The sequence below is a fragment of the Chrysemys picta genome, chromosome 7 (genome assembly GCF_011386835.1).
Source record: "Chrysemys picta bellii isolate R12L10 chromosome 7, ASM1138683v2, whole genome shotgun sequence".
In the NCBI taxonomy this organism is placed as follows: domain Eukaryota; kingdom Metazoa; phylum Chordata; order Testudines; family Emydidae; genus Chrysemys; species Chrysemys picta.
The window spans coordinates 3,539,462-3,566,277 of record NC_088797.1 but is presented as its reverse complement, the minus strand read 5'-3'; the positions used below and the strand labels follow the sequence as shown (position 1 = coordinate 3,566,277).

The 26,816-nt window shown below is 39.9% G+C and overlaps 1 protein-coding gene across 8 annotated transcripts in view; it reads left to right on the top strand.

Moving 5' to 3' along the window:
• Window positions 1-26,816, top strand: part of FHIT (fragile histidine triad diadenosine triphosphatase) — a 1,007,374-nt gene that overhangs the window by 16,132 nt on the left and 964,426 nt on the right. For 5 of the 8 annotated variants that reach the window (XM_065550632.1, XM_065550631.1, XM_005297876.5 and 2 more), the window contains exon 2: window positions 23,080-23,128. The exons of the other annotated variants lie outside the window; for them this stretch is intronic. The gene's annotated coding sequence lies outside the window, so the exon portion shown is untranslated. The remainder of the gene's footprint in view (window positions 1-23,079; window positions 23,129-26,816) is intronic. 8 annotated transcript variants of the gene reach the window in all.

The window sequence follows — 26,816 nt, the reverse complement described above, 5'->3', positions numbered from 1 at the left end:
GGTGGTCGGGGTGTGTGTGGATAGGGGTTGTGGGCGGGCAGACAGGAGGTTGAATGGGGGCAGAGGTCCGGGGGGGCAGTCAGGAAGGAGGGTGGTTGGATGGGGCAGCAGGGGGCAGTCAGGGGCAGGGATTTCGGGGCAGTCAGGGGACAGGGAGAAGGGGTGGTTGGATGGGGCAGGGGTCCGGGGGGCATCAGGAATGAGGGGAGGGGTTGGATGGGGCGGTGGAGGTCCTGGGGCGGTCAGGGAGTGGGGGGGTGTGGATGGGGCGGGGTCCCGGGGTTGGATGGGGCAGATAGGAGGTGGGGGCCGGCCCTCCATCCCCTCCCCTCCCCTCCCCTAACCGGCCCTCCATACAATTTACAAAACCCGATGTGGCCCTCAGGCCAAAAAGTTTGCCCACCCCTGATACACACACGAGGAACCATCATCATATCCACAGATTAAAAAGAAAGCATTTATTTAACAATAAGACTAAGACTAAACATTTTATATCTAACATTTAATGTTTTGTGAACACTGGCCGAGCGGTCACAGGATGGGTAGGAGAGATCTCACTCAAGACATGGGCATTCAGCTTTATTTTCAGATGGACCCATAGGCTTCTAAATAATAGGTAGAAAGATCAGATTTATACTTGCACCCAAATTCCCTCTGTATCGTCTTATTGGTCCTTCTGATCTATGGTTCAGGAGGGTGGTTTCCACAGCCCTGGTCTTCCTGCTACTGCTCCTTTAGGCTGCAGATGTAGCAGCGATTGCTGCTGGCAGGTAGCTGCTGGTAGGTAACTGCTGGCCGGTGGCTGCTCTGAAGGCTGTTGCCAAGGTAACCTCAGAGTTCTGCTGCTACTCTCAGGAAAATTCTGTTTTCACTGCTGCTTTCCTCCTCCTTTCCTTTCCAGGCAGCATTTTCTTTCCTGTGTGTCTTGCTGCTTCTGTTCTTCCAGGAACCCCAAATACACTACACTCTGCCTTCTAGCTGTTGGGCTTATATACTGGTTGCTCTCTGAAGGTCAGCTCATCTCAGCCAATCAGCTTCCAGATATTAGCATAATTCTAGGTCTTTCCTATTATGTCATTCCTAGTTTTAGATAGCAGAGCTCCTCCCTCTAACTTCCTGGAACCTTCTGAAATTTTCCACTCTAAATTTAAACTACATTATCCCTGTCTCTGCTATTTTGATCTGCCATGTTGGTTTCTCTAGTTTTAAACTATCATTAATTTCTACCTATTTAAAGCCTAAATCTTAGAACTAATTGCTGTTTTATGCAAATCAAAGTGTCTTGATATTGTCACCACCTTAATTATGTGAATTTTATGGTGTTTTAAATCCCCTCTGAGGTTTTTTCCTGCAAGCCTCTGTCAGGGTGCTGCAAAGTATCTCAGTAAATCTAAAGCAAATTCTCTCGTTACACACCTACGCTTCAAGGGATCGTGATTGACTCCTCAAAGCTCATTCCTTCGGCAAAGGCTTTTCCTTTCCATTGTGGATAGGTCTAAAGGCGCAGCAGTTTCAGCCCAGAGACTCTCTAAGTGGGTCTTGAACTGTATCAAACACTGCTATCGTGTTTGCAAGGTAGTACCTCCATCTGGAATCCATACGCACTCCAGGAGATCAGTTTTCTCTTTGATGGCCTTCTTCAAGGATGTCCCCACCCTGGAAATCTACAGAGCAGCCACATGGGCATCTGTTCATACCTTTGCAGAACACTATGCCCTCACTGAGACTCTGCTCCTGATGCTAGATGTGGCTTCACAGTATTGTCATCCATAATAGACTTGACTCTGAAGCTCCAGCCTCCCATTAGGGATACTGCTCGGGAGTAATCTACAGTGGAGAACCCCTAGGTATCCGGGGAGGGAAAGACTGATAGTTCCCCATACTAGGAGTAAAGAGAGTTTTAAGTGCTATCCCCCTCTGAGCTGTTGTGGGTAGGCATACATGAGTTTGTGTGTTTTCAAGTTGAATTTTCTTCCTGAAGTGATCATGTGCATGTTTGGTATGGGAAGCTTTCCCCTTCAGGCTAAAATACTACAAGAGAACAAAACCCTCTCCTGTTCGTTTATTTTAAAAATCTTTGTGTAGGGGGAGTCTGATCTGACATTATTAATCAGGGGTCATCATAGCACACAGATTATTTTTTGTTATTTATAAAAGCAAATTTTTATAGGATTTACATAGCTAATTCCAAAAGGTCTTTTAAAATGTTAGATCCCAATCTTGCAAACACAAAAATTTAAAATTAAGCACGTGCATCAGTCCATTCAGGATTGGAGCAGAAGACTGTAAGTGCTTTGGGACATGTCTTTTACTATCTGACAGTACAGTGACTAGCACAATGGGACATTTACCCATTTGTGGCCTCTTGACCTTACTATAATACAAATAATACATACTATTTACAACTAATTGTGCCTTCACTAGACACAAATTATAGGCCAATGAACTAATGGTAGTAATCTGCACTGTTGTGTTGGAGATCTTGCTTCAGTTACAGGCTGTCTTTACTAAGGGGGGATATGATAGAGGTATATAAAATCATGAGTGGTTTGGAGAAAGTGAATAAGGAAAAGTTATTTACTTGTTCCCATAATATAAGAACTAGGGGCCACCAAGTGAAATTAATGGGCAGCAGGTTTAAAGCAAATAAAAGGAGGCTCTTCACTCAGCGCACAGTCAACCTGTGGAACTCCTTGCCTGAGGAGGTTGTGAAGGCTAGGACTATAACAGGGTTTAAAAGAGAACTAGATAAATTCATGGAGGTTAAGTCCATTCATGGCTATTAGCCAGGATGGATAAGGAATGGTGTCCCTAGCCTCTGTTTGTCAGAGGGTGGAGATGGATGCCAGGAGAGAGATCACTTGATCATTAACTTTTACATCATTTCACAAGCCCTAAGTAGACCGTGTGGCCAAATTCTACCTTCAGATACACACACTCAGCAACCATTGATGTCAATAGAACATAAAAATGGCCATACTGGGTCAGACCAATGATCCATTTATCCCAGTATCCTGTCTTCGGACAGTGGCTAATGGCAGATGCTTCAGAGGGAATGAACAGAACAGGACAATTATCAAGTGATCAGTCAGAGGCTAAGGATGCAGAGCATGGGGTGGCATTGCTGACCATTTTGGCTAATAGCCATTGATGGACCTATCCTCCATACATTTATCTAATTCTTTCTTGAACCCAGTTATAGTTTTGGCCTTCACAGCATCCAATGGCAACCAGTTCCACAGGTTGTCTCTGTGGTATGTGAAGAAGTACTTCCTTTTGTGTGTGTTAAACCTGCTGCCTGTTAATTTCATTGGGTGACCCCTGGTTCTTATGTCATGTGAAGGAGTAAATAACACTTACTTATTCACTTTCTCCACACCATTCATAGAAGTTGCTAGTGGAGTACAGAGACATATCTACTTTCCTTCTATTGAACCTGTTTATAGAAATACCCCTTTCCAGGTTTTTTTTGGTACCATCTTAAAGGCAAGTATGAATGAAGAAAGATTTTGTATTTTAAGATCAAATGTAGGACAGGTAAGGGTACAGTTTAGAAAATAAGGGCTTTCATCTATCTTTATTTTACACTGTAATTGGCTGAATGTTTTGTAAAATGCCTTTATTTCACCCGGCTTCATGATTTAAATTGGGCCAAACTACAGTAGTTCTAAAAATAAAAATCACACACTAGTGAAAATTGCTAGCCGAAGGAAACATACAATATATAAAATTGAATTTTGTGAGAAATATATAGCTACAACTTTATATAGTTTAAACGATTACTTTTATGCTTTCCTCAAGGCTATTCTGAAAGGATAAGTGGTTCTGTAGAATTAATCTCCTATGTATTGTAGAGGCAAATAAGTTATAGGTTTAGAACCATGTAATCTAGAAATCATTTGAACTAATGTTCTCAGATTAAAGTGCATTATTTGACAAAAGAGTACTTTCAGTCAATCGTAGGCCAAAAAATGTCTAGAGGTTAGCCCAGAACAGACACATGCATTCATACTGAGGCATCGTTGCTTCAGCCACATTCCTGTTTTTCATACAAGAATCCACGTCACCCCCATTGAGCCTTACCAGTGCTTTAAAGTTAATTGTATTTTACCCTCTGTCCATCTTGCTAACATTTTCAGGTATATTAGAGCCTCATTCTCACATAGCTGAAAGGTCTTAGATAATGAAGGGAGCACACACTTTCTGAATCTCTCAGATGGAGATCTTGTCACTTTCCACATTATTTCCTTCCTTTTTATGTCTTGTTATGGAATATCAATAATACCAATAATGTGGGAATTTACTGTTTGCACTTTGCTTTAAAAAACAAGCACTAAGGTTATATGTTATCCAGATATAAAAGAAGTTTATTCTAGGTAATCAATTTTGTTTTGGCATTTAATTTGAGTGGTTGAAAAGTTGTCTGCTGATGCTCATTGCCAAAGATAATGCTTAATTTTTGTGGAGTACCCCTCTGTCTTCCCAGACCTGAGGGTACATTCTTTCTATGGCAGTTGATTGCAGCTAAGACTAGCTCATACTTGATTTTGAGCCTCCTTATTCTCATCTTTGCAACCAGCATTTTTACCATTCAAAACTACTTGCAGGTAGTCTGATTGAGACATTGTGTTATTTCTTCTTAGCTCTGTAACTCGCAGACAGACAAACATGGACTGTAATGTCTAGCATTGCAACAGAAAGTCTCAATGTGGTTTCACTGTGGAATGGGCTACTGACTACACTTTGAACTGTCCAAATACACACAGTTTTAATGTTAGTCTTCTTGCTGCAAAGGAGAGAGAACAGCTTCCTCTGAGGCCAGTCCCTGCTCCGTTACTCAGCTGGCAGAAGTGTGCTTGCCAGTCATCACCCTCTCTCTGAAGCCCAATTGCATAACCTTTACCACATGCCTGGGGAGATGGAGAATTTGCTCTTGCACCCAGGACTCTTTGACCTCTGGACTGACAGAAAATATTTCAAGATGCTTTTATTGTAGTGTTGTGGATTTTTTCTTAAACAGTTCTTCCATGCTTCTCTTTATGATATTTAAATTGTGGCTAGGCATTGGCTAAAACAGATTAACAGTGGACAAATCTGATTAAAATTATCTGCCATTTCAAAGTTGGCTGCATTCAATGAATTTGCTTTGAAATTATTTTATTCTGCATACATACAAATCGTGAGCTCTCTAAAGGTCAGGAGAGGAGGAGTTGTTTTTTGGAATTTAAAGAAGTAAGGTTTTCATAACCCTTATTAGTTTCTCTTCCTACTAATGAAAATAACTTTTGTTTACTGGTTTGTTTTTCTCAGTGAAATTTCTCTGATTAAATTTACTTAAAACGGTGAGCTCTCATCTATACTAAAGTTGCATTCATAGTGTCATGTTTTATTTATTTTAAATTATATATAGTGAAAACACAAAGGAAGCAATAGCTATGTTGGATTCACTTATTTTTGGGGATTATTTCCTACGTATTGTAGATTTACATTTTTCTAGCTAAAATAGTTTATTTGGAAGGTGGACAGTATTTAACTGACTTGTGTCGCATGTAGTTTAATAAGGTATAAAGAAAATCCCTTAGAATTTGTAACAGTCATGTTCATCAACATTCAGGAGGAATAATAATAAAATCATAATAGGATTCATGTATGAGTCAGTGAAGCATGTCTAATTACAGTTTTCAGTAACAAAACTAATAACAATTGGCAAGAAACTGGGCTTTTATTACATACATATTTCTGGAGATGTGGGGAGGAGGAGGAAGAAAACTGCATTTTTGTGTTTTAAAAACAATGACAGTCACATCAGGCTTTTTACAGTGCATAGACATTGTTTTAGCATTACAGAGTGGTAGAGATCACGTTGGCATGGATTATTTTTTTTTAAATGGTAAAAACAAGTCATAGAAATGAAGAGACTCTTAAGACAATAGTAATGGCTCCTTAGCTGAACTTTAATACATTTTGTAAAGTTTACATTAACTTTGAAAACTGTATCTATTGCTGAAACTAATCAGCCAATTTTTCTCTGTCATAGATCAAAGCCATTTTGACATTACATCTTTTCCCTTGAGCTTTGTCTGATGGGAGATGAAATCTGAATGAGGCCGGATGTGAGACTGTACTAGCTGAATGTGCATAAAGTAAAGAACTTATCGAAAGGCAATGTTTTTTAATGCACATTTTATGAGGAGGTTGAACATTTTTTTGCAATAATGTCAAAATTAGATAATTATTCTGGCTTCTGTTTATAGGGAGAGAATATTTAGTTTCACCTAAGGAAGTACACACAGGCGCCGACTTTTCATTGTGCTGGGGGGTGCTCGACTGCAGGCCCTGCCCCCACTCCACCCCTTCCTTCAATGCCGCAGCCCCGTCCCGCCTCTTCCTGCCCCCCCGCTCTACCCCCACCCGCCTCTTCCTGCCCCCTCCCCTAAGTGCGCCACGTCCTCGCTCCTCCCCCCGCCTCCTGTATGTGCGAAACGGCTGATTGCAGCGGGCGGGAGGCACGGGGAGGGAGGGGGAGACTGATGCGTGGAGCCCACTGGTAGGCAGGAGGGGGTTGGGAGAGGGGGAAGCTGATGGGAGGATGATGGTGGGTGCTCAGCCCCCACCATTTTTTCCCCAGGGGTGCTCCAGGCACCCACAGAGTTGCCACCTATGGAACTGCAACTCTTTCTATGGTAAAAAATGCAGAAGCACAGAATGCAGGTATTTCTAGCTGGAGCATTAAACCTGCTTGCCAGAGCTGTATATAAAAGATCATCGCAAGGGTAGATGGTTGGGGGCCTGGGTGAAGCCCAGCCCTCTTCCACTTTTGCTTCTGGGACTTCTGTCAAGGTGCTGACTATGCATCAGGTCTCCATCTTTCATATCGGCTGGTGGTTATTCTGAAGCTTCACCCCATCCACTAGCTACTGAGAGGAGCAGGAGCCTTCTTTTTGCCCTCCCTTCTCAATGGGGAAGGTCTCTGCTACTCTACCCTTCCCTTGGCTTTAGTTGCTTGGGCCCTTTTATCCCATAGTGCCTACCTTGTGCTGCTGTTCATTGCTTTCCCATGCAACAGTAGCAGTATGAAACTGATGTGAGTCACACAGGTTTTAGAACAGTAGTAGTGAAACTGGCCTGGGTCTTTTAAAATAGACAGTGCTGTTGCTTGGCAAAGTTAGCAGCAGGGACAGTAGAGCTGTCTTTCTGCAGGCTTAGGAAGATAACACTTGTTTGTCTGAGATTCAGTTCTTGCTTACAAGGTTCTTTTAATCCATAATGGAGAAGGGTTGGATTTTTTTAAAATTATTACTTACATTTTGGGCTTGATCCTGCTTCTGTTGACGCCAGTGGCAAAACTCTAATTGGAGTAGAAGTCGACCTACAGTTTGGGTTTGGTGGACATTAATTTAACAGGAACATAGTTACCTATTATTTCACAGTACATCCAGTCTTATGACTTTTTCCCTATGCACCACACAGGCTTGCACACAACTCAAGTCTTTTGAATACTCAGATTAAGAAGGGGTTGGTTAGTGTCTTATAGAATGGTGGAGTCTAGAGAAATACCACACTGTTTTAGAAAAGAACTTGACTAGTCACTTAATAAACATAATGTATAATATATATGCGTATGCAGAGGGAGAGTACAGGCAGGAATAGAGTAGTACATATTTAATAAAGAAGGAAACAGAACACTTGTGTTATTCTCAACATTCTTTACTGATTACAATTTAATATGAAGGAAATGAGAAATGTAAATAAAAATGTTACCCTATAATCTAAGAGATCGACAGGACTGCTTCTACACAGTCTGTAGATTGAGTGTCTGCTGCACCTGATTGTCCCTAAATTCCACACACACACACCACTGTCATTTTACCCCAACAGTGTTTCCCATTTCTGGGAATTGATGGCATTAAAAATATAAGAATGGCCATACTGGGTCACACCAAAGGTTCATCTAGCCCAGTATCCTGTCTTTCAACAGTGGCCAATGCCAGGTGTTTCAGAGGGAATGAACAGAACAGGGAATCATAAAGTGATCCATCCCCTGTCACTCACTCCCAGCTTCTGGCAAGCAGAGGCTAGGAACACCATCCCTGCCAATCCTGCCTAATGACTGTTGATGGTCCTATCCTCCATGAATTTTTCTTTTTTTGAACCCTGTTCTAGTCTTGGCCTTCACAACATTCTCTGGCAAAGAGTTTCACAGCTTGGCTGTGCATTGTGTGAAGAAATAATTCCTTTTGTTTGTTTTCAACCTGCTGCCTATTAATTTCATTTGATGACCCCTAATTCTTGTGTTATGAGAAGGTGTAAATAACACTTCCTTATTTACTTTCTCCACAGTAGTCATGATTTTATAGACCTCTATCAAATCCCCCGTTCGTTATCTCTTTTCCAAGTTGAAAAGTCCCAGTCTTATTTATCTCTCCTCATATGGAAGCTGTTCCATATCCCTAATAGTTTTTGTTGCCCTTTCTGGTACCTTTTCCAATTTCACTATATCTTTTTTGAGATGGGGTGACCAGATCTGCACACAATATTCAAGATATGGGAGTACCATGGATTTATATAGAAGCAATATGATATTTTCTGTCTTATTATTTATTCCTTTCCTAACGATTCCCAACATCCTGTGATACCAGATCTTTCTTGAGTGCTAACATCTAATTTAGACCCCATCATTTTGTATGTATAGTTATTATTATTAAATTTCATCTGCAATTTTGTTGCCCAGTCACCTAGTTTTGTGAGATCCCGTTGTAACTCTTTGCAGTCTGCTTTGGACTTAACGATCTTGAGTAATTTTGTGTCATCTGCAAACTTTGCCACCTCACTGTTTACACCTTTTTCCATATAATTTAAGAATATTTGAACAGTACTGGTCTCAGTACAGACCTGTGAGGGACACCACTACTTATCTCTTTTCATTCTGAAAACTGACCATTTATTCCTACCCTTTGTTCCCTATCTTTTAACCAGTTACTGATCCATGAGAAAACCTTCCCTTTTATTCCATGACAGCTTACTTTGCTTAAGAGCCTTTGGTGGGTGATTTTGTAAAAAGCTTTCTGAAAAGCTAAGTACACTATATCCAGTGGATCACTCTTGTCCACATGGTTGACCTCATAGAATTCTAGTAGATTGGTGAGACATGATTTCCCTTTACAAAAAACCATGTTGACTCTTCCCCAACAAATCATGTTCATCTATGTGTCTGATAATTCTGTTCTTTACTATAGTTTCATCCAGTTTGCTGTTACTGAAGTTAGGCTTACTGGCCTGTAATTGGCGGATCACTTCTGGAGCCTCTATTAAAAATTTGCGTCACATTAGCTATCCTCCAGTCATCTGGTACAGAAGTACCACAGTTCGTAGTCCTGCAGTTTCCACATTTTGAGTTCCTTCAGAACTCGGGTGAATACCATCTGGTCCTGGTGATTTACTACTGTTTAATTTATCAGTTTGTTCCAAAACCTGCTCTAATGACACCTCAGTCTGGGACAGTTCTTCAGATTTGTCACCTGAAAAGAATGGCTCAGGTTTGGGAATCTCCCTCACATCCTCAACCATGAAGACCAAAGCAAAGAATTCATTTAGTTTCTCCGCAATGACCTTCTCGTCCTTGAGTGCTCCTTTAGCATCTAGATCGTCCACTAGCCCCACTGGTTGTTTAGCAAGCTTCCTGCTTCTGATGTACTTAAAATTGTTTTGCTATTACTTTTTGAGTCTTTGGCTAGCTGTTCTTCAAATTATTTTTTGGCCTTCCTAATTATGTTTTTACACTTCACTTGCCAGAGTTTATGCTCCTTTCTATTTTCCTCACTAGGATTTAACTTCCACTTTTTAAAGGATGTCTTTTTGCCTCTCACAGCTTCTTTTACTTCATTGTTTAGCCTCGGTGGAACTTTTTTGGTCCTCCTACTATTTTTTTAAATTTGGGGTATATATTTAAGTTGAGCCTCTATTATGGTGTCTTTAAAAAGTTTCCATGTAGCTTGCAGGGATTTCACTTTTGGCATTATGTTACACTATTAAAGTCATTTTAAATAAAGGGTGTGGCGTTAGTTGTATTAAACATAACAAATGCAAATTATATTTGTGTGTGTGAAGGAAAGAGGACTGATATTTTCCTGTTCTGGCAACAGGACTCTCTGCTTCCTTTGTGAAAATCCCATATAAATTTTGGAAATAGGAGAGCTATGTCTAGATCACATTCTTCCTGGCTTACTTTTTAAGGTATTGTGCCATAAACATGAAAAATGTATGTTGAACATAGAGGAAGTAGATAAGGCCTTTACAATGAGCATTACTCATTCAGTCATGCATTATGTGTTTATGCTGCTCCCCTTTGGACTATACAGTGATAGTGCTATAAATTGACTGATAGAGCAGAGATTTTGTTAAGCTTCAAGTGTTCACTTTGTTTATAGTGTGTATAATATAACTTTGTGAAGTTCAAAGAAAATGCTAAAGAACGCAGATATAACAGTAAATTGTTGCTAATACTGAAGAGAGATATATGAATCAGAAAAAATCTCAATGTAGTGTTTAAATGGCTTCTCATAAACACTTAGGATTCTCATTACTCCAACATCAGAAAACTAATGAATATTAATGTATGAGATCAAAGAAATATTTAAAAATCAATGCAAGTAAACAACAATTATATTTTTAAGAATTATATAATGGACAAGATTTTAATTACACAAAAACATGTCTCTTTTACTCATAGTTCACTTAGGGTATTGAATATTTGCCATGATGGATTTTTTGTTATTGTAAACTATAAAGAAAGCCAATTACACAATGCAAACAAAACAGTACAATATAATACATGCAGTACATCAGAATGTACTATATATGAAATAATTGAGTATAGGATATACATCCATAATTCTATCAGTGATTCAGAGAGAAATTACCTTTTAATATTTAAAAATTTAGATTGAGGGATTATTGAATCTAACTACTACTAAAAATTGCACATTTTTCGTGATTATCTGTGACAAATGAGAACTTTAGTTAAGATTATACTAAATACTTCCTCAAAAGCAGGTATATTAGATTTTTGTCTTTTGAAAAAGGTCTTACAGGTTTTTTAATAGTTGGAAGTATTTAGTTATATATGCTTAAATGAAAACTGAATTCCCTATTTTTGTTTGTTTGTTTGTTGTTGTTGCATGTTAGAAGGAGAGTGAATCAGCACAAATTTAGCAAGACAACTAAAACCTTGGTTATCCAACAGAACAGCAAGGGGCAGATGTTGCCCTGGAGCTTATTAAATTTAATAGGTATTTTTTAGTATTTAAAATACTTTATACTCTTATTTACAACTCTCCTTGGGATAATGAAATCTGTTTAGTTACAATGTTTGTGTTGTGAGCCTACCAACTGTGACAATGGCCCTGTAGATAGCATCAAAAGGTATCATTCTTGCAAACAATTTGGGAAAGAGTTGTCAGTGTTGTGTCATGATTGAGATGGTACTAGGGTGACCAGACAGCAAATGTGAAAAATCGGGGACGGGGGTGGGGAGTAATAGGCACCTAGATAAGAAAAAGACCCCAAAATCGGGACTGACCCTATAAAATCAGGACATCTGGTCACCCTAGATGGTACTTCCATTCTGAACTTCTGTTTTCAGCTGTATTTTGCTAAAAAGGAGCGATATTGAGAATTCCCACTTTTTGAGGCAAAGAAGCAAGACGTAATGCAAGTGAAATATTTATCAGAGGTTAGAGAATAGTGGCTGCAGGGCATGTTAAAACCCTCTCTGTAGCTGATGGAGTAGTACTTAGGATGCTTCCCAGTAAGCTCCCTTTGTGCCTTCTTGCTTGGCGTGAAAGCTACTTTATGGCCAAGGTTTTGGCCTTAGTGACTAGGGAACTTTCTGGGCAAGTGCTTTCAACTCTTGCAGAATCCATGCTTTCCTTTAATAAAGAATTAAAGAAAGGTAATAGAATCTTTTAGTCCTTTATGTTTGCAAAGATAACATTTCAAATGTGAGTTGAATGTTAACCTGTGTGGTGCCGTCTGCCTAGATATGTGGATAGCCCAGTGCCTCTGCTGGTTTGCATTGCAGCAGCAAAGTGAAAACTGTCCAGATCCTTGTCAGTTTAGTGGCTGCTGTTCACAACCTGATGGACAGCAGGTGAAGTGAGAAGAATCAGCTCAGACTCACTGCACTGCTGTTATTCAGAGCTATGAACATGGCAAACAAACACTGAAATTATTCCTCAGAAGCGGAGGACCCAAAACCAGATGCATCTAGAGACTCATCACCAACACTCTGGCCAGGAGGGAGATAATTTGAGGTCTTTCCAGCAGCTGAGGTTTGGGGGTGACCATGGGACTAAATAGTTTTCAGACCCTCACTAGCCTCCACACAAAGTCCAGGGACAGCACCCTGGGTTAGTTTCTCATCTGGTCACTGGCACAGGCAGTGGTTTGAACATTGGCTTGCTAAACCCAGGGTTGTGAGTTCAATCCTTGAGGGGGCCACTTAGGGATCTGGGGCAAAATCAGTACTTGGTCCTCCTAGTGAAGGTAGGGGGCTAGACTTGATGACCTTTCAGGGTCCCTTCCAGTTCTGTGAGATAGGTCTCTCTCTCTCTCTCTATATATATATATTTAGGTTGTAGGTCTGAGGATATGAGTGAATGGGGATGTGTGAGGGGGTGGATATTCGTGTGAGTGGGTAGGTGAGTAGATGGTTAATATCTGTGTGGGAGAGGAAGGAAGGGGAGAGGTTAGATGAGACTAGAATATTGAGGTCAGTATGTTTGGGGAAGAGAAGTAATAGAATAATCAAGGAACAAATGGTGGAAGATGCAAAGAACAGTAAAGAAAGAGAAGGGAAAGTAAGCAATTTATTAAAGTTTGATTTAAGGATATTTATTTTGTATATTTTGACATATGATGACAATCTTGTTTTTTAATGGTTATAAAGTTTTAACATCTTGAATCTCAACCTACTGTCAAATAATAATTGTCTGCATGTGCACCCCATAATTTCCCACAACTCTGAAAATTTCAGTTGATAAAAATAGAAAAAAAATTCTTAAAAGTAAATATTGATATCAGCAATCAACATTATAAACAAATAAAAATTGAATTCTGCTATGCCTAATTATAGGGAATGAAAAAAATAATTGGAATGAAACTATGAGAAAAGGCAGAATGAAAGCAAGAGACACAGCAAGTTACAGTTGCAGACATAACTTAAATACAATGTTGATTGATAATGTCATGCTTAATGATAATACACAGTAAACAGGACACAACTACTGTTTCTTTAATATGCAGGTGCTGTGGCAGCAAACACAGTTTTCAGCCTGTGGCAAGCTAGTAGGTTTTGGATAAAATTTTCAAGCCCTGATTATAGCCCTATCCAGGTAGGATGCTGTTAGAGATAGGTATGGGGAATGTGGCTGCTCTAGAATGAAGAGCTGGTTACAGACCCCTGTTTGGTTTCTGTCTTCACTTTTCAAATAAATGAGATTAAAAAAAATCTCCTGAATATATTTCTCCATATAGTGGTGTCAGTGTGGATGTGGGCTACCTATTGCATAAGTGCAGGCAACATGAGTTAAGACTATACCCATAAGACCTTTAATTTGAATGTCCAATATATTGTGCACAATATTCATTTTCATCTGTGAACTGAACATTTGTGCTGAGTTTACGTCCTTTCCCCTTCCTTCAGCTGCCCTCCTTTTGGCTTGTTTGAGTCTCTTGAGTGCCTATCAAATGCTGTGTGACAAGCAATTCATGTTGAGGAGTATGAATTTGGTGTATGTGACAAGGGAGAGTCATGTAGCTTGATTTTTTCCAAATGTCATTTACACAGAATTCACCCTTAAATGATGAACAGGGCCCCTATTATTTACTACCAATACTACAGTTTAGCAAGTTTATACATCTCTCTTTGAACAATAAAATGATGGATTTTGACTCATTCAATGAATCAGATTAAATGGAATGTCACTTGCTTGATATGCTAAATTGTATAATTTTTCACTTAAAATGTATTTTCTGATTTGATACAATTATGTGCAAATGTACTTGTTTCCATGTAGTCTTTCCAGTAAACGAATACAGTAGTTCCACAGCTAAAATCCTTTCCTCATCTTTTACTGATACCAGAAATTCTAAGTTTCCACTAATCTCGATGACACAAGGTGTTGCCTTTTTAAGAGCAGACTTAGATCTAGCACACTTGTGTTCCAACTTCTGGCCCAGAATGGAGGGATTCTGGGAGTTACTGTTCCAAGAAGATGCTATATTGGGGACTGTAGGATAGAAGCAAGGCATGCCAGGTTTCAAAGTAACTTTCTTTCAGAATAGAGAGAGACCTGAAAGGAACAGCAGCTGCCAAGGACCAAGAGGCTATTGTGGCCTAAGGGGATAACTAATGGGCTGGAGAGGTACCCGGAGGAAGGAGTCATGTTTGGTTCGGAAAGCCAGGGAGCTGGAGGTGTTAATGGACTTTTTTCGTGAGGAGGTGAGACATTGGCAGTGGGATGCCAGCTGCCAGGAAGCTGAGGAAGGACCCTGAGAGAGGCAATGAAAGGAGCATGGAAGGAGGCCTAGAGATATGTTGCAGCAGGACTCCAGGGAGGGCAAGATTCATTTGTTTTGTGTGTTTCTTGGAATCCATGGAACCTGATGGTGAGTCCCTGCACCCAGGAGTGAAAATTTCTTATTGGAATTTATTTCCTCCTAGACTGGGGGTTGTGTTGGTTTGGTCAGAGGGCTAATTTGAACTGATATACCAGTAAGAAGGGGAGACCTGAGATGTAGTTACACTTGCCATTAGCTATGTAGATCTTAATAGGTGAGGAGGAACCCTGAACTTCACCTGCTGAGGGGTAGCCAAACTGGGCCTTTAAACACTTAGAAGGAAATTCCCAGTGTATGTCATGAACATATGCAATTTCATCACTTTCAGAGTAGTGGGGGGAGGGATAGCTCAGTGGTTTGAGCATTGGCCTGCTAAACCCAGGGTTATGAGTTCAGTCCTTGAGGGGGCCCCTTAGGGATCTGGGGCAAAATCAGTACTTGGTCCTGCTACTGAAGGCAGGGGGATGGACTCAATGACCTTTCAAGGTACCTTCTAGTTCTAGGAGATAGGATATATTTATTTAGGAATGCTAATGGATGAAAATGTTACAGTAAGTATACACTTCAAGACAGTTGAATATGATTTTGATAAGCAAAAGCAATTTTGTGCATGGATAAATAACTGTTTTCATGATCAAATTTTAGAGCAGGGTAAGGACCATCTTCATATTAATGTTTACTGTTAGAGACTTAATTTAAATCTATCATGTAGCATCATAAAAGTCACAGTTGTCTACTTCTTGCCCCAAATTACTTGTATTATGAACAAATGCACACTAGTAGTATTGTATGGGGTAGAAATGTACACTCAGTCATAACGTAATGGAAACACAGCCTCTGAGATTAACTGATGCAGACTGGATTAACTGGATTTTTTCAAGTAAATTTTATCAGCTCTGTTTCTGTATATTTTATAATACAATCAGTCTTCCTTATGTTTTTGTATATATTATAATAAATCAGTCATGCTCATATTCCATTGTAATACAATAAAAAAGTAACTGAATAATGGGGAATTACTTCCATATGAAACAGTGAACTATAGAGGAATGATTTTGTTGTTATAAAATAAAAACAAATGAGTGATTCTAGGAATGAATTTGAATTTGCTGCTTTATTTTTATGTTTCTTGTGTATTGTAGACCTGTGTAATAACTTTTATTGTTACCTGTGGGGATTTAAATGCATTTAATCCCCATCAGCCAAAATGAGAGTATTACTTCAAAAAGTAAAGAACAGATCTGATGGTACAACACATTAAATTGTTCTGGGCATAAAGAACTTGATATCTGTGGTGGAAATCTACATTTTTTTGACAATCATCTGGAGATTCCTGCAAACCTTTAATGGTATCTTCGTGCTCACAAGTGGATGCTTCTAATATTGTCACAATCACAATAGTATCTAATGGTTTTTGGAGTGCCACTGAATCAAGTTTCTGAAGTAGAAAGAATAGTTGACATTCTGTTTTAAAATGACTGTATGTTTGACCCAGTTCTACTGTAGATAGTAGTGTCATCACAGATATAGCTCATTGCTGTAGGTTCTTGGATGATGACAAGTGGAACAAGTTGCTTTAGCTCACATTGCTCATCTGGCATATGGAGCAGCTTGCAGATTCTTATTATGGGAATGAAAATGGGAAAGAGATTTTTTCCTTCCTAGGCTATCAACATAATTGAAAAAAACCCACTATCATTGTTAGGACAAATGCATCTCTAAAAGCTGATAGACATTTCCCTCCCATTTCTAGGAAGTGTAACCCTCATCTAATAAACTCAGTGGTTAGTGAAAACACTGCAAGTGCTCGAGAAAAGCCCCTTGATTATACAAAAAGCTCATATGAAGAGAAGGGCTTTATCTTTAGTTACTAAATTAACAGATGTACTATTAACTTTGTCTCTGGACAACTCAGGTTGATGTGTCTTGTAGTCCAGGAGAGGCCAGGGATGCTGGCTTTTTATGTTCTTCACCAAGTGATGACCAAACTCTTAGCAGTTGAAAAGAGTGAACTTTTATGAAGATTTAGAAATGTGCTACTCAAATTGTACAGCAGTGAATTCTACACTCGGTCATGCCATCATTTATGCACAGAGCTCTTGAGAGTTCCATGAATAGAATGAGGCTAGGGAATGGCCTTGTGTGTTACCCTTATTTTATATCCCACTGGCTTGACTACTTCTCTATCCATGACAATGATTCATTTCACTTTGACTTCTAACTCTTACATTGTGATTTGTTTAGACATACATTGTGTTGTGTACAATTATTTTATTTAATGATTTTTTTCCCTTAAAAGTGAAAGAAATATGAATCAGTAGTCATTCAAGTCATGCCTTTAAAATCACTTAGTAGAATAAAATTCCCAAATACTGTAACTGTCAGTTTGCTTTATCTAATTTATGAAATAGAGGCAAAGGAATCAACAATAACACTCCATTTAGTGTCATTAGATTAGCCATTATAGAAACCACAGAAAGTATATAATCCTTTACTTTGTGTTCACTTGAATTTGGTTATTAAGCTTTGATGGAACTTTCATTTAACCAAATGCCTTTGTTTACAACAATAAACTGGTTAACTCTTTACTTTCCTGAATTAATGTGGAATGTGGCAGTTTCAGTAGATGTCTCCCTCCCTGATCTTTTTATGTATTCTGTTAACTTACTACTTTTTCTAAAATTGTGGCACCGCTTGCTCAAACAGCAGGTATGGATTAGATTGTTGGATAGCTTTTTCTTTAAAGTTCCTAAAGCAACTTTCTGCAAAGGCTCTTATTTTTCCATTTTAAATTTTAGGCTACAAATTGTTAACATATACGTAACTTGTTAACATATATTTTTGTAGCTCTCAATTGCAAAAACAACAGCAGTAAAAAAACAAATGAATAATTTAAATCTTTATTGGGAAAAAATGATTTTAGACTTTTCTTGTATAGTATCACTCTGGTGAGGTATAAAACTCTCAAATTAAGAGATTTTGTATTATATTGGAAATGAGTTACACCTATTATTATAATGATATTATATTATTTGTAGTGCAATAATATAGTTCCACAGAAGGCCCTGGTCCTCTTATTGCGTATGTACATGCTTAGCTTTAAGCACAAATAGTTAAATAAAAAAAATAAATATATGGAAATATACCTATCTCATAGAACTGGAAGGGACCCCGAAAGGTCATTTAGTCCAGCCCCCTGCCTTCAGTAGGAGGACCAACTACTGATTTTGCTCCAGATTCCTGAGTGGTCCCCTCAAGGATTGAACTCACAACTCCCTGGGTTTAGTAGGCCAATGCTCAAACCACTGAGCTAGCCCTCCCCTTCACCAGAACTATTCACGTGTTTGAGGTTAAGCACATGATGTGTGTGCAGGATTTGGGCCTAAATTAATAGCAAAAATTCCATTGATTTTAAGACGAGCAGATTTGGGCCCTTAAGATTTTTCTTGCAGCATTTCCTTTGTACATTGTATGTTTATTTGCATTATATTGTACTAGTTATACAAATACCTGACTAATATTTTATTAACAAAATTCATTTAAATCACTTTAATTCTTTTAGTTACAATACTGGGGTATAGTATAGAATCATAAAAATGTAGGACTGGAAGGGACCTTGGTAGGACGTCTAGTCAAGTCCCTTGCACTGATACAAGACTAAGGGTACGTCTATACCCAGCCGCTAGTTCGGCGGCTGGCAATCGAACTTCTGGGTTCGACTTATCGCGTCTTGTCTGGACGCGATAAGTCGAACCCGGAAGTGCTCGCCGTCGACTGCGGTACTCCAGCTAGACGAGAGGAGTACCGCGGAGTCGACAGGGGAGCCTGCAAGCCGCGTGTGGACCGAGGTAAGATCGAACTAAGGTACTTCGAACTTCAGCTACGTTATTCACTTAGCTGAAGTTGCGTACCTTAGTTCGATTTGGGGGGTTAGTGTAGACCAAGCCTTAGTATTATCTAGACCATCCCTGATAGGTGTTTGTTCAATCTATTCTTAAAAACCTTCAGAGAGTCCAGAACCTTCCTTGGTATTTTGTTCCAGTGCTTTACCTACAGTTTGAAAGTTTATCCTGATGTCTAGCCTAAATTTCCCTTGCTGCAATTAGGCCCATTACTTCTTGTCCTATCTTCAGTGATTTGAGGAAAAATTTATTACCCTCCTCTTTATAACAACCTGTTACATACTTGAAGATTATTAGGTTCCCCCTCAGTTGTCTCTTCTCCAGATTTAACGAACCCAGTTCTTCAATTCTTTCCTTATAGGTCATGTTTTCTAGACCTTTAATTATTTTTGTTGCTCTCCTCTGGACTTTCTCCAATTTGTCCACATCTTTCCCAAAGTGTGGTTCCCAGAACTGGACACAATGCTCCAGTTGAGACCTTATCATTTCTGAGTAGATACGAAGAATTACTTCTTGTCTCTTGCTTACAACACTCCTACTAATACATCCCAGAATGATGTTCACTTTTTTTGCAACAGTGTTACACTGTTGACTCATATTTAGTTTGTGATCCACTATAATCCCCAGTTCCTTTCCCCAGTACTCATTCCTAGGCAATCATTTCCGGTTTTGAATTTGTGCAATTGATTATTCCTTCCTAAGTGGAGTTCTTTGCATTTGTTCTTATTGAATTTCATCAGCATAGTTTGTCTGAAAATCAGCTAGCACTATGCATGTGCATTAGCTATTTGACATAATGTTTCGTAGAAATTAATTTACATCTAGTATAATGAACTTTTTGCAGATAAATTTTTAAAGGGACACTGCCATCCTTAAAGAGATTGCAGTTCTGTCCGCAAATGTTTACCTACTCATGTAAAAACAAATAACTCTTAAGATTACTGTAACTGAAAGATTACAGAACACTTGTTTTCAGCTTTACTTAGTATATTTGACAGCATTCTTTGTATTGTCAGTTGGAATTAAAAACATGAAACTGAAATTGCAAATCACAAAATTTGGCAGTGGAATTCAGAGGCAGATATAATTGTTGAAACTACTTTCAACCTGTTTTAAAAGACAAAATTTTGTAGATTGCAAGTTGACTGTTCCTTTCAAGTATCAGAGGGGTAGCCGTGTTAGTCTGGATCTGTAAAAAGCAACAGAGAGTCCTGTGGCACCTTTAAGACTAACAGATGTATTGGAACATCACATTGCATGCATCCGACGAAGTGGGCATTCACCCACGAAAGCTTATGCTCCAATACATCTGTTAGTCTTAAAGGTGCCACAGGATTTTCTGTTCCTTTCAAAAGCATCATTTTGGGTTTTAGTTCAAAATTGACATAGTTGGACAGCGATCTCATCTATCCTATCTTGCTTTCTTTAATTCGGTGATGTTTATTTTTGAAGTAAATACTTCCTTCATCTGAAACACACAAAATGCAAAAAAGCAGTGTAAATTACTATCAGATTAAGAATAACTAATTTGTCCAGATAGGTCAGTTTTAGAATTGAAAAGGCAGAGTTCCAAAATGTCTTCTGTAATGTGCACAGTGTTTTCATAACCAGTAGAAGAGTATGTCTGTATGAAGTAAATGACTTGTATGGAAAATACTAGCCAAATTGCAGCAGCAGTTGTGACATTACCCAGGGTACGATCTGGACTGTTGAAAAGCTGTGTCCCCTCAATTCTCCATCCTGATGTGCCTTTTACACTGTTTTGCTGTGAGAGCAACACTCCTGGTCTGCTTTTACACAGCTTCCAGCATGTAAATCACTCCCAGCTATATTGTGTAAGTGGCTATGGCCAGAAACTTTTGAATTACACTGCAGAGCAACACCAGCAAATTCCCAGTCCAGACTTTCCCCCAGAAATACGCATCTTCTACTGCTCAGCCCTCACCTGGACAATACAAGCTCATATGAAGTCCATCATTTTATTAATATAAAATATGTCCAAATACTATTATCTCAAATTATTAGTTTCCCAAGCACTTCAATCCAAATACGCTGGTTTAGATAAAACAATAAAACAAGTTTATTAACTACAGAAAGTAAGATTTTAAGTAATTACAAGTAATGAGGGCTGAAAGTCAGTATTGGTTACAAGAAAATAAAAGATACAATGCAACCACTATCTAACTGAAGAAGCTAAATGAATTCAAAGCTCATCTCTCTCACACCACATGCTTCAGCAGTCTTGCTCGATTCCTTTCAGCCAGGACCTTTTCCCACAGTGTTACTTTCTTTATCCTTCAGGTGGTTTTGATGCCATGGGGAGAGAGAAAGGGAGGAGTATTTGGGGGCATCTGTTCCCCTTTCTTATAGTTCTCTTTTTCTTTGAAAATCATTTCCTGCTGAGGTTCAGAAGACAGAAAGTCTGTGGGGACAGGAAACTCCAGCTGTTTCATTGCCAATATGTAGGGCACACTGTTGACTCATGTCCAGCTTCTTGTCCACTGTAATCCCCAGGTTCTTAGCTGCAGAACTGCCGCTTAGCCAGTCGGTCCCCAGCCTGTAGCAGTGCATGGGATTCTTCCGTCCTAAGTGCAGGACTCTGCACTTGTCTTTGTTGAACCTCATCAGATTTCGTTTAGCCCAATCCTACATCTAGACATCTAGGCTGACCCTCTCTGTATCACAGGCCATTAAATTTCACTCAGTTACCAGTATATTGAGCCTAATAAATTGCATTTGGCTAAAACACATCTGCCAGAGAGGCATCCAGTCTTGTTTGCAGACATCAAGAGATGGAGTATCTACCACTGCCTTTGGTAGTTCGTTCCAATGCTTGATCACCCTCACTGTTATAAATTTGCGCCTATTTTCTAATTTGAATTAGTCTGGTTTCAACTTCCATTGATTTATTCTTGTTATGCCTTTTTCCATTAAAGAGCCCTTTAGTACCTGGTATTTTCTTTCAGTGGAGATACATATATGCTGAAATCAAATCACCTCAGTCGTCTTGATAAACTAAACAGATCGGGCCCTTTAGGTGTTCCACTCTACCGCATTTTCTGCAGACCTTGAATATTTTTATCTCTTTTCTTCAATCTTTCCAGTTTTTCAACATCCTTGTAAAAATATGGAGGCCAGAGCTGTACGTAGTATCCCAATATTGGTCTCACCAAAGCCTTAATACTGTTTAATTCAATGGGTATTATATCTGCATATCTAAGTGGAGATTTGAGTGATTTTGATGCTAAACTGCTGTGCCAATTTGAGGGTGGACAGCTCAGTGTGTTATCTGGCACATCTTCCTCACCATGCATCTTTGTCTGACATGAGAAACCTAAATACTTCTGTCTGATTTTTTTCTTCTGGTTGCAGGATAGTCTTTTTTATCTGTATAAGCAAGTTGGATGGGGGTTATTTAGGTAAGTGCAGGTTTGACTTGAAACATCACCCTGCTGCTCAAACCTCAGATTTCATGACCCCAAATGGGTTTTCCCCTGCGGTATCCAGAAGGACCTAAACCTGGGTAGGTTTGTACCATGTGGGATATCAGATAGCATCTTTGTGCAGTTCCCTTTTGTAGACTCTCCAGCCCTAAGGGATCCTTCCTTCTAGTTGAGGAGATTAGCCATGGCTTCTTTGTTAGCCAAAAGATGTCATTAGAAAAATAAAGTATTGAGGGAGTCTTGTGTAATAAAAACAACAAGGAGTCCAGTGGTACCTTAAAGACTAACAGATTTATTTGGGCATAAGCTTTTGTGTAAAAAACCTCACTACTTCTTCAGATGCATGGAGTGAACGTTGCAGATGTGTAATAAAAGTTAGGCATTGCAGCTTTTGGAAACATTTCTAAATCCTAACAGGGATATGGGAGTCGAACAGGAAGGTAATACATGGAATGAAATTAACAAATTATTTAAAATTCAATTTTAACCTTTTCAGTTTTTCCTGATACAACTAATATTTTCCCTGGTATTCTATCATTCAAGATGGAAGCTGAAAGAACTGTATATTAAATTTCCCATGTCCACTTACATTACAATGGTGGAGGTTTACTCACTTCTAATTCTTGTATTTATGGTGTTCTTGCAAAATAGGTTGCAAAAGAACCACATGCCAGTGCTGCAAAAGCAGCGTTTGAACTGGTGATGTTCCTCGTTCCCCATACAAGGGGAGTGGTTCTTATTGCCAGAGCAGGCATTGTACTTCCACTTTTGTGCATCACATGTGGATCATGCCAGCTGATCTTTAGACTATGCTCAATAGTGCCCCTTCGGCAGGCGTGTGGAGCAGCGTCTTTGTGGATTTTGGAGAAAGCCAAAATTGGACAGAACACTTTTGCCCTGGGCCCCCTCTCTCTCTCTGCAAGTTTTCTGCTATATGCCTATGTGCTATTGGCAGCCAGAATTTGGCCTATGAAATAGTAGTGAGAACTTTTTATCAGAGGTTTCTCCAGCGACTCTTGCTGTGACATAAGTAAAACATGGTTACTAATGTATACACCAAGCATTCTTTCTTCACTGGCAGGCAGGTCAATGCTTTATTTTTTATCCCTTTGTAGCTTTGAAGTACAGCAAAGAAGTGAAATCCATTGAGAATAGTCTGTAAAGGTAAGTGTATTTATTACGTTGCATTGACAAACATTGCCTTACAACATTGATTTTTCTTTTATTCAGGGATTTAAGCATTTAAAGATATAGCTGACAGGACAACTTCTTTAACCACTTAGTTGTCCCATCACACACAAAATGCTGAGCATTTGTTAGAGGGGAAGTGTAAAGAAACAAGTTGATGTGCTGAGGATGGCCATATCTTAGAGCATGATTGCTGACTTATGCTTTGTTCACAGTGGTTAAGATATTCCAGTGTAGCTCTGTTCACTATGATTAATGGTAGGCATGATTTAAAAAAAACAACACTGGTATTGCTTCTGGTCAGTAGCTGAGTAAAGCCAGCTGGCAAAATCAAACATTTAAAACAGAATGCAGAGTGGCATTTTAATCTGGTTGTATTAAATTTATTGTGATAGTCAGTTGTGCAATAGTATGCAGCAGGCAACTCTGCAGAAGGCAGGAAATTATCGGACAGACTTCGACTGCTGCAAAGTTCTTCTGACTTTGTCACTGGGCTTTAAATGGATAAAAAGCTGAATTTGAAGTAATAGAGAACAATAGTTAGCTTTGTTTGCAGTTTTTCAATAGCTTTCATCTTTTCTCTGAAGAAAATGTTACTCCTATTGGTAGGCGTATTTATAAATGTGCAACTTAATTGCTCTTTTATTCATACTTAAACTGGAAATAGTTCATGCAGAAAAGAAATTGGACGATAAATTGTGGGCTGTGACAGAGATCGCTTTCATCAAGTGGCTTCACTGGACAGGTTAAAATAGCCTATAAGCTTGTATTTGGTTTCAACAAGTTATTTTTTAATTTTGAGATTTTTCTGCTGTCAATTTCATAAGAGCTAATGTTAAGAACTGTGATAATAAATATTCCTGGGGGAATTCTGCGCCACTACACACATGAAGAATTTATGTCCTCTGAAGAGTTCTTTGCTTCCCCGCAGGAAAAAAATGACTTTCTGACAGGGAAGCAAAGGGAAGCCACAAGAGCGGTCATGCGTCCCTGCCCAGCAATATGTTTTGGGTTCCTAGGGCAGACAGCAGAGAGATAAATCACTATGGGGGACAGGGTGGGACTGGGGAAGACCTGGCTGGTGGCTCCTACCCTGTGCTGGGCTCAGCTGCTTGTTGGGGCTGGGGAGGACGGGACTTCCTCTTCCCTTACATGGCATCCAGGGCTGGGTCAGACCTACCTGCAGATTTCTCCCCAAACTGCAGGAAGCTCTGCAAACTCCACCCCCCGGCCCCTCTTCCTGCACCCATTGCTCCTCAGCTGCAGGGGGGGGATCCCTGTACAGGGAGATGCTCTCCCATCCGCCCAACCCCCATGCATCCAGACCCCCTCATACCCAGTCCCTCACGGCAAGCCTCACCCCCCCACACTCAGAACCCCCCCAACCATGAGTCCCACTCCCCCTGCACCAGGACCACGCCGGTGAGCCATCCGCATCAAGATCTGCAGCCCACTGAGCCCCAACCAGCTGCACCTGGGTCCCTATCCCACTGAGCCCCACTCCTCCAGCATCTTGACCTCCCATTGAGCCCCCCCCCACAGCCAGACCCCCATACTGGGCTCTACCCCTCCCCACTCAGAGCCCCCCTGATGAGCACCAACCACTTTAACCTGGACACTCCTGCAGAGTCCCATTACTGTTGCACCTAGAACCCCTCAACAAGCCCCTGTGCATCCAGATCCCCGTGCACCCGGATCCTCCACTGAGCCGCTTGCACCCAGATTGCCCCACACAGAACCCTCTCAACCCACATCTGGATCCCCCCACACTAAGCCCCTCCACACTTGGATCCTGCCTTGCTGAGCCTGCCTGCCCATACCTGGTGCACCTGGCACAGAGGGGCAGGGCTCTGGAGTGTTTCTGGGGAAGGCCTGGTCCTTGCACTGTGTCAGGGTTGGGTGCAGCCTCACCGCTGAGTCCGTGTCCCGAGGGGGAGCTGCACAGTGATCTCCCATCTCTGTGCAGCCAGTGGCCTGTGCTCCCCAATGCCATGCTGGAGTCTCCACATTTATTTGATAAATAAAACTTGCAGAATTTTAAAATATTGTGTGCAAAATTTTTAATTTTTTGGTGCAGAATGTCCTCAGGAGTAAATAAAGCAGCCTGCAACATAAAAGGCAGATTTAGAAATTCAAGACAGTCACATTATGCAGTGAGATTTAAATTATTATTATCTTGCAATGTCGTCAATTGTAAACCACTGTGATCAACTGTTAAAACATTTGGGAAATAACAGAGTTGTATGATATAGAAGAAATGAATTATGTTATGGTATAGTATGTGAGTGAAATTTATTTTTTTTCTGAGCACGTTTACATTTTATGACATGGTAAATTGATTTTTAATGTTTATATGTGTAGTTCAGCTGTTTATAGGTAGAATAAAGCCAAAAGAATTGGAACAAATATTTATGTGGTGGATAAAAGTGTTTTAAAAAGGAAAACTTTTTAGGGGAGAAAAAAATCTGTTCTTATTTATATATGTCAGCTGCAATTTATGGGCTTATAGCTGCTTGCACCTGCTTAATCTTCTGTTTGTTAAGCAAATGCTGTATATAGTTACCTTGGCGGCAGCTGCTGTATCACAAGTGATAAGCAACCTCTGAACTAAACAGCTGTGCTTTACTTGTCTTTAGGGTTGTAAGATAAGGACTCGAGATAAGGTAACTTCTCAAGTCCATCTTTATCTCTCTCTCTCTCTCTCTCTTTCCTTCTCAGTTATTTCTATGCTAGATCTTCCCGGTATCCTTATCCTGATCCACAGCTGACTCTTCACCACAGAGCTGGTCTGACCTATGTGCCAGGCAGACCGTGCCCTCAGTTACTACTATATTCCTGAGCTGCTAAGGTTTTTCTGCTTCTTGGAGGATGAGCTGGTAGGAAGAAAGGTTTTTGGTAGGAGAAAGAAAGTGCTGGTTGAGCCCAAGTGTGAGCCACCAAGTCTTTCCTCATGCCTGTTTATGGCCCTTCCTCCTAATGAAGCATCGCCTGGTGACTTCTGCCATAAGCTAGGAAGCTATCTATCTACTGGTGATGTAAATCATAGAAACATAGGGCTGGAAAGGTCATCTAGTCCATGCCTCTGTGCTGAGGCAGGACCAAGTAAACCTAGACCATCCCTGTCAGGTGTTTGTCTAACTGGTTCTTGAAAACCCCCAATAATGGGGATTCCACAACCTCCCTTGGAAACATGTTCTTGTGCTTAACTGCTCTTACAGCTAGAAAGTTTTTCCTAATATCTAACCTGAATCTCTCGGGCTGCAGATTAAGCTGACTACTTCTTGTCCTACCTTCAGTGCACATAGAAAACAATTGATCACTGTCCTCTTGCCAAAAACATTGAGGGCTATTATAGACTTTTATCAGGTCCTCCCCTTAGTCTTCTTTTCTCAAGACTAAACATGTCCAGTTTTTTAACCTTTCTTCATAGATCAGGTTTTCTAAACCTGATCTGTCAATTTTGTTACTCTCTTCTGGACTCTTTCGAGTTTGTCCACATCTTTCCAAAAGCGTGGTGCCCAGAACTTGACACAGTACTCGAACTGAGGCCTCACCAGTGCTGAGCAGAGTGGGACTATTACCTCCCATGTCTTACATGCAACACTCCTGTTAATACATCCTCTAATGATATTAGATTTTTTTGCAACTACATCACATTGTTGGC